A 13,318-nucleotide genomic window follows, 5' to 3' on the forward strand; every position below is an offset into this window, starting at 1 on the left:
TGCCTTCACCCTTTATGTGCTGAAAAGGAATTAAAACATGTATTTACTTGCAGTCAAAGAGTTGTGAATGGGCCTGAAATAAGAATAATAATTGTGAAAAATTAAATTTCAATTAAATACTGTTTTCAATATTGATGATAATTATAAAAGCTTCTTGAGCAGCAAATCACCATATCAGAATGATTTCTGAAGGATCATGTGACACTGAAGACTGGAGGAATGATGCTGAAAATTCAGCTTTGATCACAGAAATAAATTATATTTGAACATATATTCATGTAGAAAACAGCTGATTTATATTATAATAATATTTCAGAATTTTCAATATATTTTTGATCACTTTGAGACTTTCAAAAATATAAAAAAATGTTACTGAACCCAAAATTTTTGAATGGTGTATATTCAAAAATATGAATATTATGGGTGTAACATTACTTTGATCAAATGACTAATGATATTATGTATCAATGCAACATGTGAAAACAAAATCTATATATATTTTTAAGATTTACGAATTATTTTCATAATTTATTTTCCTGTATTATTTAGAGAAAAAAACTAAAATGTATTTTTTGTTGTGAAGCGTATCTCCCAATTGATATATGCAGGATTTTCAATTTTTAAACAGCTCAAGATATATTTTTCATTTAAATATATATAAATATAATATATAGGTACTATATATTCTGTATCGCACCATATTTTGAGGTATCGGCAAATATTGTGACTCTGGCTAAAATAATCGATGTCAGAGATTGAGATTGATTTGCACCCATAATGAATATCTTGTTATATCTTATATGTTAAAGTCGGCGTGAAACAGAAGATTTTCTTCACTACAGTATATCTGAGTAAAACTGCTTCTCAAACAAGAACAAATGTAGGGCGGGGCTTGATTTTACCTGTGGGGAATTGATTGGATGGTTGTGGTTTGCTATTGGTGGATCTCATGTGAGTGACAGGTTGCCCCGCCCTCATCATCAGGGAGGAGGGAGGAGAAGATATTCTGATTCAAGATTACGAGGAACATGAATTTAAAACAATAATGATGTGCATGGAGAAATCATTTATAATTAAACTGCAATATTCCATTAAAAAAAAAAAGAATTTGATTTCATGGTGACTGTATCTCAATTTAACATACATCGCAGATTATAAGTGTGATCAGTGAGTAAATTAACAGCACTTCATCAAGACACATGATCCATGCACCAGTGTTTAAACAGTAAAATGAATAGTAATGTTTGTTGAATGAATGCTGGGAAAACATTCGTAAAGCTGAAGCTCATACTGACTAAACCTGAGCAGCAGGACACCCAAACGCCTCTGGCCTTCAGTCCCCTCGCAGCTTTCCTCAAATTAAACTACTATTTCAGGCTCGGATCTCGCGCCGCTCTTAATTGCCAACGTTACGGTCCCTTATCCGCGAGAGAAGTTCAGGGAGTTCGGCTATCTCCTGATTATTAATCTCAGAAGGGGGCCGGTGGACGTTTGTGAACAGACAATATGTGTCTAGACGGCTCTGAACGTAAATATTAAGTCGAACTCTCATCCCGAGCGCTTTTGTGGGGCTCGTCACAAACCGTGGGAACGCTCTGGGCCGCTCCAGCACCACCAGCGGCAGCAGGTGAAGAAGGGCCCTGGAGGTCAAGGTCAAAGCGAGGCGCTCGTCTGTATGGCTGCCCTCGTCTGGGACTGAATGCAAATGAGCCGGTCTGATTAATAAGCAGCGAGGGTCTGTGTTTGCTCGACACATGATGACTTTTGTGATGCGCTGAAGTGGTCTGATGTGCGCTCAGACTCCCTGTGCTAACAGTGCAAACACGTCTGCTGTTCATTTACACGCTCTGTGTTTGAAGGAACACACTCTCATAAGGAAACGTCATCATCTGACGTTTGTCTGTGCAGCACTAAAGCGTCGCCGTGGCAATGCTCAGAATTCAGACTCGTTACTCGCGTCTTTAATCGCTCGGAACTTTCATGTCATGTGCCGCTTTATTTGGAATCTCATGAAATTCTGTTTTGAACCTCAGGTCATATTTCAGCCCCAAATCTATTTAAATAGAAGCATATTTTGTATTTTTATTATTTATTTATTTTTTTATGACAAATAAGCACAATTTCCTCATAAATTCTCATTACAGTAGAATGAAACTAGTATGAAAAATTATATTATTATTATTACATTAGTAATACATTAATAGAATTTTATTATAATTATAACTGTTTATTATTATGATTATTCATAATAATAATAATAATTCAATTTTTCATACCAGTTTCATTCAATTGTAATGAGATTACTGTATTAATAATAATAATAATAATAATAATAACAATAAAATAATTACATTATTATTTAAACTGCACAATATTTACATGTGGGTTGTATTTGTTTTATTGCCTTTAGTTTGATTCTTTTTTTTAAAAAATGATTGACATTCTTACTATAATGAAGTATTATTGTAAATAAACTGTATTAGAGTAATGTGAACCTAATGAGAATAACTCAACATTAAAATGCCCAGATGCATTACAGTAATGCAAATATGCTTAATTTTCATTAAAAAAAAATAATATCACAATGCATAAGTCTTTATTTTCTTTATGCAAAATATATTTTCTTTTGATTTTGGGGTGAAATGTGACTGATTCGCTCAAGTAATTGTATCTTAAAAATCTGAAATCAAAAATAAGATGATTCTCTTACCCAATCAGCGGGTTAATTTTTTTTATGGGATTGTTTTAGTTGACTTCCAAAGGAGAGTTTAATTGCGCTTTTAAAGCTCAAAACTGTTTGTTTTCATCTGAGATGTTTCTTCTGAAATAAAAATGGACACAAACAAGTTAATCAGAGTAGTGCTGTATAAAAATTGCGTGTATATATATCTGTGTGTGTGTATACACACAAACACACATATTATATATTTACAAACTTTTATGTTAGATGCGATTTGACAGCACTAGTATAAGCTATAAAATCAATGTGGAAAGCGGCTCAGATTATTTGTGAGGATTTTGATCGCAGACTTTGGGATTTTGGCAGAGTGTTTGAGATCTTTTCTGAAACGTGAGATTACTGAGGTCTTTTTCTATATAATGGACGCAGAAATGTGAGTGAGCTCTAGTGAGAGAGTGCCGGAGGGAATGTGCAATTAAACAAGAGCACGCCATTAACTGTAAATGCGCTGAATGTTAAACGACATGCTGCCATTAATTCTTTAAGCAGGCAAGACGTTACCTCATCAGCTCGGAGGTTTGATTCACGTTCCTTTAGAAGTGCTGGTTTAAGCTTCATTTGCTCAGCAACACACAGTCAATAGATCTGATTACTTTCTGTTCCCGTTTCACCCCATATCTTGCTGTATCTTCCTTCCTCTCTCTCTATAAATCCAATTCTGTTGAGCTTTATTGGCACGACTAAAGCATTTTAATGTTACGATCTGTTAACAGCATCTATTTGGATAAAATAACATCAGCATTTGTTTCATGTAGCAAGTTAAATGCTGAAGTTCAACATTTAGTGTTAGGGTGTTTTTCTAATTGTTCTCTGAACTCAGTAATTTTGCTTTTGTGCTCATCTCCTCCCTCTCATCATCTCCTCTTTTCTCTCCGTCAACTCAGTCTTTCTCCCTCCCACTGCTTAAAACCTTTTCGGCATGTCAACAAAATGTGCCCCCAGCTGGGGCTCCTGACGGCCTGCAGGGTTTGACTTTCCCTCTCCTGTCCATCACAACGTCCATCGGTCTGTCTCAGAGGCGGATCTAGAAAATTATTTATAGGGTGGCAGAGGGATGGCATGAGGACTTTGAAGGTTGGCAACACCCAAGCAAACATCCAGAACATCTATCTATTCTGACCTAACTTCAAATTAATGTACATTTTTAAGACAAGCCAGCAGAAATATGTCTTTCAAACTTTTTAATCTAGTTAATTAAGATTACATTCTTACCTTTTTTTCTCTGCTATATTTTCCATGATCTTATTGATTTCATTTTTTTTTTTTTTTTTTGCCGGATGGCAAAAGGCCTATAGTCTATCCATGATGAAAATGGTGCAATGCTTTTTCTTAGGGTGCTTTCTAAGTTACTTTCATTGCATGTATCCTGCATGGAGAATTCAAGAATGCACTGCGATTACCACAGGGGAAAAACATCAGGGCAAAAATAAATAAATACCAAATTAGATAGATTTTTGAAAAACATTGATAGTGCTGCTGTTGGATTCCAGCTCCTGAAGTCTTGATAAACTTTAAAGGTGTGCAGAAAAAATCATAGAAATAGTTTTCGCTGAGCTGTTGGCCTGTATGGGGGTCGGTTTCTGCTTTCTCATCACTACTTTATATTTGGAAGCAGATGACCAGTGCGTTTGTGCCACCTGCTTTTACCATCAGGCATATGGATCGGACAGCTATACAAACCCAGGGGTCCTCATTTCAGTGCTGGGAGGACATGCACGAATACTCGTTGTTCAGAATGAAATACTAGTGTACTGCATACTTATTTTATGTACTGCTTGTAGTTTTTTTAAGCATATATAGCATGTGAAAGTATGCAGTAAACTACAATAAACATTTCATACTGTTGTCATGCGATCAAATAAAACAGTTATTTTTAATGTAATTTTGAGTAGTAATATCAATTGGCTGTTTGACCGAATAGAATATACCACTTGAACTTTTGGAAGTTTGAGGTTGGTAAGATTTTCAAAATGTTTTTGAAAAGTCTTCTGCTCACCAATGCTGTATTTATTTGATCAAAATACAGTAAAAAAAAAAAAAAAAAAAAAAAGAAATATTATTACCATTTAAAGTAATTGTGTTCTATGTTAAAATGTAATTTATTTCTGTGATCAAAACTTGATCAGCATCATTACTCCAGTCTTCAGTGTCACACGATCCTTCAGAAATCAATCTGATATGATGATTTGCTGCTCAAGAAACATTTATGATTATTTTCAATGATAAAAACATTTGTGCTGCTTCATATTTTAATGGAAACCGTGATACATTTTATTTTTCAGGATTCTTTGATAAATAGAAAGTTCAAAAGATCAGGATTTATTTGAAATAGAATCTTTTGTAAATGCATTTACTGTCTCTTTTGATCCTTGCTGCATAAAACAATGAATTTCTTTTAAAAAAATCTTTTGAATGGCAGTGCAAGACAGATCAGTGTGCGGTATTTATTCAGACTATTTTCAGCAACTATATTCCAATATATAAAGAAACGTGTTTCAGATCTCTGTCCATATCTGTGTTTTCACAGAATAAAACAATATGAGCAATGACATTAGAGAAAGTGACTGATTTAAGAAGAGTGTGTATGTGTGTGTGTGTGTGTGCGTGCCATCAGTATTTGCCCTCTGGGTCTCATTTCATGGTTTAAGAAAAGCTCTGTGAAAATGGTCTATTAAAACTGTACTGCAGATCACAGCGCGCTCCTATTAACGCTGCACAGACGAGAGACAGCTGCCGCGAGCTCGGCCTCGTTCTGCGCGTCTCCGGAGGCTCCAGCGGTCAGAGTCAGGCGTGCCGACTGGTCAGCAGAAATAGTTTGACCTGACTCGCGCACGCACACACACACACTAAAGAGAGTGATACAGAAAAAATCATAAAGACCAGCAAGGTGAAGCTGTGTAAATGCAGTTTTAAGGCAGGAAACCACATGTGAACAGGGTACAATGTTTAACTAATAGATAGCAACATACTTCCACAGTTGATGAATCACAATTATTTTGTATTACAAGTTTTCTGAAATGTTATGTTTAAACATGCAAATGAGGCAGTACCTATTTAAATCTGCACTATTTTGCATACATTTCTAGAAAATAAATCTGAACATTGGATAAAGACAAAGACAAAGAAATTCTTGTTTCATTTTGTTGACATATTGGAGTTTTTACTGAGGGGATTTTGGATATCTCTTTTTATCACTCCATAAATCAGAACATACTGTGAACAGTCAGAAAAAAATGTGTTTTCACTATGTTTTAGGAATGAAATGCTGTATAAAATGAGGTGAATGATATATGAAGAAACCCTTCTACAAAAACCTTCAGAATATAGATAGGAATGAAACTGTAAAGTTTGGTGTATGTAAGTGCTGCTAAAGTGGTTGTACATTTGCTACAATATTTATTAATCTTTGTTAACCTTAGTAAATAAAAATACAACTGTTCATTTTGTTAGTTCATGGTAACTCCATTAAAAAAACAGGTGAATGAGATTTAAAGAAACCCCTCTATAAAAACCTTCAGAATATAGATAGGAATGAAACTGTAAAGTTTGGTGTATGTAAGTGCTGCTGAAGTGGTTGTACATTCTCTACAATATTTATTAATCTTTAATAACCGTAGTAAATAAAAATACAACTGTTCATCCTTAGTTCATGGTAACTCCATTAAAAACCCAGGTGAATGAAATATGAAAAAACCCCTCTATAAAAACCTTCAGAATATGGATAGGAACAAAACTGTAAAGTTTGGTGTCTGTAAGTGCTGATGAAGTGGTTGTACATTCGCTGCAATATTTATTAATCTTTGTTAACGTTAGTAAATAAAAAAACAACTGTTCATTGTTAGTTCATGGTAACTCCATTAAATAATATTAACAGACAGGTTACAACTTTTTAATAATTCAATAATGCAATAGTAAATGTTAAAATTAACATTAAGATTAAGTATTTTTCAGTTAGTTGTCATACAGTAAGTGTGTAGTATAATCATTGTATGATACATATGCTATATAAACTCACCAAAAATAGTTTTCTGTAGTTTCTCTCTCTCTCCACTGAGAGTTGGGTTTGTGCAGTGGATGCAGAATAAAGGATTTCTGGGCTTTAACAGACAGGCGGTGACCTCTGACCCCAGTCCACCACAGGGATGCGGTTCCCATAGGCTGGGGCGGGTCGGGCTCCGCTCTATTGCCATAGTCGCGCCGTAGCTCCCATTCACCGCACAGTCACGGCCTCTTAATGCAACTCACAATCTCTTGATTCAGTGGATGTGTGATCCGATGACATGTATTTTTAATGAGGGGCGACGTCTTTGCTGGCCAGACACAATATCCCGGGTGCTGGAGAATGAGAACGGGCCCCTGGCGGTCTCGCGTGCAAAATCCCACTAGATGTTTTCTTTTTGAATCCGTCACTCTCTTGTTTCTCTACCTCTTTCTCAGAGTTAAACTTCTGTTTGTGGCTTTTGGCTATGGCAAAGATATGAAAAAAAGCCTTTTGCTCGCCTTTACAGTCTGTGATAATGTCGTCACAGACCAGATCGCCCAGAGATCACAGCGTTACCCGTTTAACAGAACCATAAGCGGTTTGTGAAAGCACGGGTGGGTTAGGAACCGCAAATTATGGTTTCCATAAAAATATGAAGCAGCACAACTGTTTTAACATTGATAATAATCATAAATGTTTCTTGAGCAGCAGATCATCAGATTAGAATGATTTCTGAAGGATCATGTGACACTGAAGACTGGAGTAATGATGCTGAAAATTCAGCTTTCACTGGAAAAAAATTACATTTTACACAAATATATTCACATAGAAAACAGTTACTTAAATTGTAATATTATGCAGCCTTGGTGATCAGAAGAGATTTCTTTCAAAAAACATAAAAAAATCTTATGACCCCAAACTTTGAACAGTAGTGTAAATCTGAGAACAGTAAATGTCTCAACCTTTGCCAAAATACCAAAGTAAGACATCTCTGAATTCAAACATTTCTCATCAAACTCCTTCAAGATCAAATGATCTGAGCTGCTATACACATTTATTTATTTTATTTTATTTTAGAAGCAAAATCAAAGTTGATACTTCAATCAAACAGAACTAAAAAAAAAAAAAAAAAAAAACTAAATTAAGTGAGTTTTTCTTATATTTAAAAAAGAAACACAAGACAGTCACTGCTGGAAAATCATCAATGTTCAACATCCACACAATCACACACACACACACACACGAGAATATCCACCTGCCGTTGCTGTTTGAGTGTCTTTCTAATACAGATCTGCTCTCAGACACAATTATATCCCCTCAGTCTCTCTCACACACTCACACATACACACACACACACACACATCCAGACAGTCTTAAAGTGCTAACTAGACACCCTTCACCCCCAAAACACACACACACACACACACCTACACACACACAAACACACACACACACACACACACACACACACACACACAGTAGTCTACATATTCGGACTCTGTTGGACTACTCCAGTGTGTCTACAGACATTTACATGCATCTGTCAGTCAAAGTAGTGTGCATGCACAGTGTGTGTGTGTGTGTGTGTGTATCTGAAAATATATACAGAATGTATAGACAGACAGATAGATCCATAGATAGATAGACAACTGAATATTATTCATGCTGCTAAATTTTATAAATATTTATCAACTTTAAAGGCTACACAGATTTAAAATAATACAAAGTTAAAATTATACAAACCTATAAAACATGCTTATGAAATATAATGAATGCTATGAATGTAATATGGTGTATTTGATGCCGTTTATGATCTGAGTGCTTCCGTTGAGATGAGGTGGAGCTGTTGACCCTGATCTCCCAAAAATAATGATGTCTGAGTCTAAACACACACACACACACACACACACACACACACACACACACACACACACACACACACACACACACACACACACACACACACACACACACACACACACACACACACACACACATACACACACAGATCAACGACCTCTGTGTCTGTCTATAGGCTCAGGTCACTGCACAGTCTGTCTGGCCACTCACACACACACACACACACACACACACACTCTGTCTGGTCTCCTAATGTGACCTCTGGCCAATTCTGTGTTGGGGCCCCCAGAGACCCAAATAACATGACCCATGGGACAATAAAACCACACACACCTCACAGTGTTTCGCTTGCATGTGAGATCATCACTGTAAAAACTACAGACTACAAAACATGAAGTTATTGCCTCGGGTATCTGTTAAAAATGTTGGTTTTATTAAGTCATAGTTTAGTCAAAATATATTTAATATTGAAATTTACACTTATTTAATTGATCTGAACTGATCTGAATAATGACATCTTTTCAGAGCTGTGTTTTTAGTAAGGGTGTGTATAATATTTAATGCTGTCATTTTATCTGTATTAATAACATAAATACTAATATAGATACAGAATGATGGACTGATGTTGTTTTTATGCTCTTTTCCACAGATTAGACATGAAAGACAAATTGGGATGGGATGAGATCCTCCGTCGCTCTGAAGATTCACTGATGTCACTTCCTGTGATGCTGGAAGACGGACTCAGTCACATCCAAATGGAGGATGAATCTGCGATTTAACATCACCCGTGGACTTTAGCGCTGATGGAAACAAACACAGACCATCAGAAACTATTTTTGGGAGAAATTGGTCCTACTCTGACTTGCATGATCGTGTTCATATTTTTACTGGCTTTCAGTGTAGAAAACAAACACATTCTGGATATTTGCTGTTGTTCATCATCATCACCCGCAGAAGCACATGGAGGTTCACAGCACACAGGTGAGCTCATAAAACAGGTAAGTGAATCTAAAAATGCACATGCTGACAGATAGATACGCTTAGCGTTGCATTTCAGCCGCTGAATGTGACTGATTCTCTGTTTCACACACACATTCTCCTCAAGCACTCTGTATGAATTATAAAATCTGTACATGAATATTTTAATAACATTTGGACCTGTAATGTAATGACCCACAGAAAATAATACTGAAATGAGCAATTAAATACCAGTAAAGCTGTAGTTTATCATTTAAACCTTGAACAATACTGAATGTGTGATGATATTCAATAAAGCCTCTACTTATATGACTTTGTCTGGTGTGAGTGTTTAACATTATGCTTTATGTCATCATGTATAAAGGGGAAAATCTTCATGACTGTTTTGGGTATTTTATGGATTTGTTTGTGCATCTTTCTTTACAATAAATGACTCTTGCTTTAATATTCTGCATGTGATGCAATGACATTCAGTGCAAGTTCAGAGTCTGAATACATTTCAGAGAAGGAGCAAACGCTGTTAATGGTCTAAGATGAACTGAACTGGTCTGTGGGTTTAATCTGGATCATATGCAGATGTTGAATAAACGTCTCATCTTGTCAGTTGGTTTGATCTTATCAGGCACAGACAGTAAAACACTTTACTTTGAATTCACTTCTACACCTGACAGTGCTTTATGATAATTGTTTTGTTCATTCATTAACAACCAAGATGACTGATTGATTTAATGCAGAAATTGAGTAGAAATAACAGAAATGACCCAACTTTATGACCACAGAGTATATATATATATATATATATAATATACAGCTTCACTCATAAAAAAGGTTTTACAATTGTGTTGAGTTTTGATTCAGGATCAATAATTCTAAAATAAGTGCAGAAAATGAGAGAGAAACAGCTGACCAACTTATTTTTAAGATAATAGGCTAATAAAAATAACTTTTTTATAAAGGGCAATAATTTACATCTTATGTAAGAAATACAAAATTCATATGTTTTGGTACAGCATTTTACTTTATTTACATTTACTTTAGACATTTATTTACATTAATTGTATTGATAATATGGGTCAAAGACATTTAGATGTCCACATCAAATGAATATACAAAAGTGATTTTATAGAAAGCACATTAAATGCAAGTAAAACATCTACTTTTAAGGTTTCAAAGAAGTTTTGGGAGGATCAAATGTCAAAATGTGGGTGAAAAAATGTTCCATTCAGTGTAACACTTATATTTATGTAAAAATTAAAACAACATACTTATTCTAACCTCTACGTATTAAAATATATACAAGAATAAGTGAGCATACTAATTTTATTGTATTTTAAATTAGTAAAAAATTCTTGCTGTCAAATGGGCAAAACCTAGGATAGTGGCAAAGTTTAGTAATTAGCATTTGGGGTAAAAGTAATTAGTTTTTAATATGGCATAAATAGATTTTTTTGTTGTAAATATCCCTGACAAGATTGTTACACTGAACGACATTTTAGTGGGTGTCTTCTGTAAATCTATGTAAAAAATGTATGATATTTAATTTTTGCTCAGAAAAAAACAAATTAAACAGAACCCATTCTGATGTATTGAAAAACAACAATAATTCAAAGCTGTATTACACTTATTGTTTTGATGCTTAAATATATATATATATATATATATATTTATATATATATATATATATATATATATATATATATATATATATATATATATAAGCCATTTACATAAAATTATATGTGATTTTTTTTTTATGTATATTTGTATGTTTAAAAAACAGTTTGTTTATAAACAGTTAAAATTCAAATAGTTAAAATAGTTAAAATTCCATATTGGGAACTACGGAAGCCTAAGGGGATAGCTTTTTCAGCATAAATTATTACTTCAAATTATTTTCCCGTGTTTAGTTAATATTCTTACGCTTTACGAAATAGAAACTGTACGTCACTCACCATTAATCCGCCGCAAACCTTTGATCAGCATCTGTCAATCAATCATCATTGAATCAATCGCTTTCAGACGCTCGAGTGAAAGTGTTCAGAGTTAATAAAGCATAAATCAGTGTGATGTCAAAGTTTGCTCTTTCTCACGTGTCGGACACTGAAATGACTCTTGCTGCCTCCAGAACAAGACAAAACAAGAGAAAACATCTTTTGAGGAAACTTCGAGAATCAACTTCAACCAAACAAAACACAATCCAATCATAACGCATAGCCTCTGAGGCTTCCGTAGAAATGCCAAGAAACCAACAAAATCTTTAAAACATGCTTTGATGAACAAATGATTGTCTACGAATCAAATCAAAGAAAACATATCACACGTAAAAATGATATTCTAGTAGTTTTTACTATATCATGTCAAACAAGTATATCTGAATATTAAAATAGATATTAGAATAAAAACTAAAGGCTAATATAGGCCTATTTGAATAATATGCATTAATATTTTAACAATTTTTAAATGTATTATAGGCAAATTGTGTGATGCACTGATTTCCAAATAAACATCTGTGTGAGATAAGAGCCTCTGGCCCTTTAAATGGAATAATAAATATAATTTACCTTTCTGTGTGGACACGCCCCTTTCTGACATCCTCCAGTCAGCTGTTTCCATAACTGTGACACCACTTCCTGTGAAATTCAGTGAGCCAATAAACACCACGTATCTATCTATCTATCTATCTATCTATCTATCTATCTATCTATCTATCTATCTATCTATCTATCTATCTATCTATCTATCTATCTATCTATCATCTCTATCTATCTATTCCAATGGTATATTATGACAGTTATGAAAGCATCATCATCATCATCATCATCACAGGTCTGATGTGTCACTCGTCCTCTTGTCTTTGCAGTGACTTTCAGAAGGAGTGTAAAGCAGCACATGTAGTGATGAAAACAGCACATCAGTGTCTGCAGCGGTGGTTGCTGTGTAGTAAATTATTCATGAGCAATTTGAATACATGCAAATACTCCGGCACAGCTCCAGGTACCTATGGCAACGACCGGTGACCCCGCCCCCAGCATCAGCATCAGCATCAGTGTCTGTGTGCTTTTGTTCATCTGTGTCTCAAGATCAGTGTCATTCAGCAATAGGAAATAAACATTCGTGATACAATGGTATATATATATATATTATGAAATATTCAGCAAATGCATATTTAGTAAAATAATAATAATTGTATGTATATTAGTATAATAATAACAACAAAAACAGGCCTATCTTTTATATTATTATTATAATTATTATTATTATGGGTTTTCAAATATGTTGTTGAGGTTCTAAAAAGATTTATAAGAAATATTATAATTAAAAAATTAAATATAACAGCACTTGTATTAAGACAGAGGGGTTCATCAGGTCAAGTTCAGGGCATCGATACTCTAGTCTAGAATCGTTAGATCCGGATTATTCAGGATCAGGTGGTCTGTGGCGTCATCTAGTGGTGAATAAGAGAATAATTCATTGATTATAATGCAGTCTGTGTTTCAAAATGACATTCGTTTACTGAATATATGAAGTTTATCTGATTTTCAAATCTGTAAATTCATGTTTTGTACATCAGATTGAAATCTGATTTAACTGTTTAAATTAATACTAATCATAATAATTATGTAGCTAAATGGGGTTCAACTGATTGAGATTCAAAAAAAGATTTTAAATTAATTTAAATACACTTTTATTAATTTCCCCCCTTCTTATAGTGTTTGATGATTGTTTTAATCACTTTTATTATAAACACTACTGTTCAA

This window comes from Chanodichthys erythropterus, chromosome 16 (assembly GCF_024489055.1).
Source record: "Chanodichthys erythropterus isolate Z2021 chromosome 16, ASM2448905v1, whole genome shotgun sequence".
In the NCBI taxonomy this organism is placed as follows: Eukaryota; Metazoa; Chordata; class Actinopteri; order Cypriniformes; family Xenocyprididae; genus Chanodichthys; species Chanodichthys erythropterus.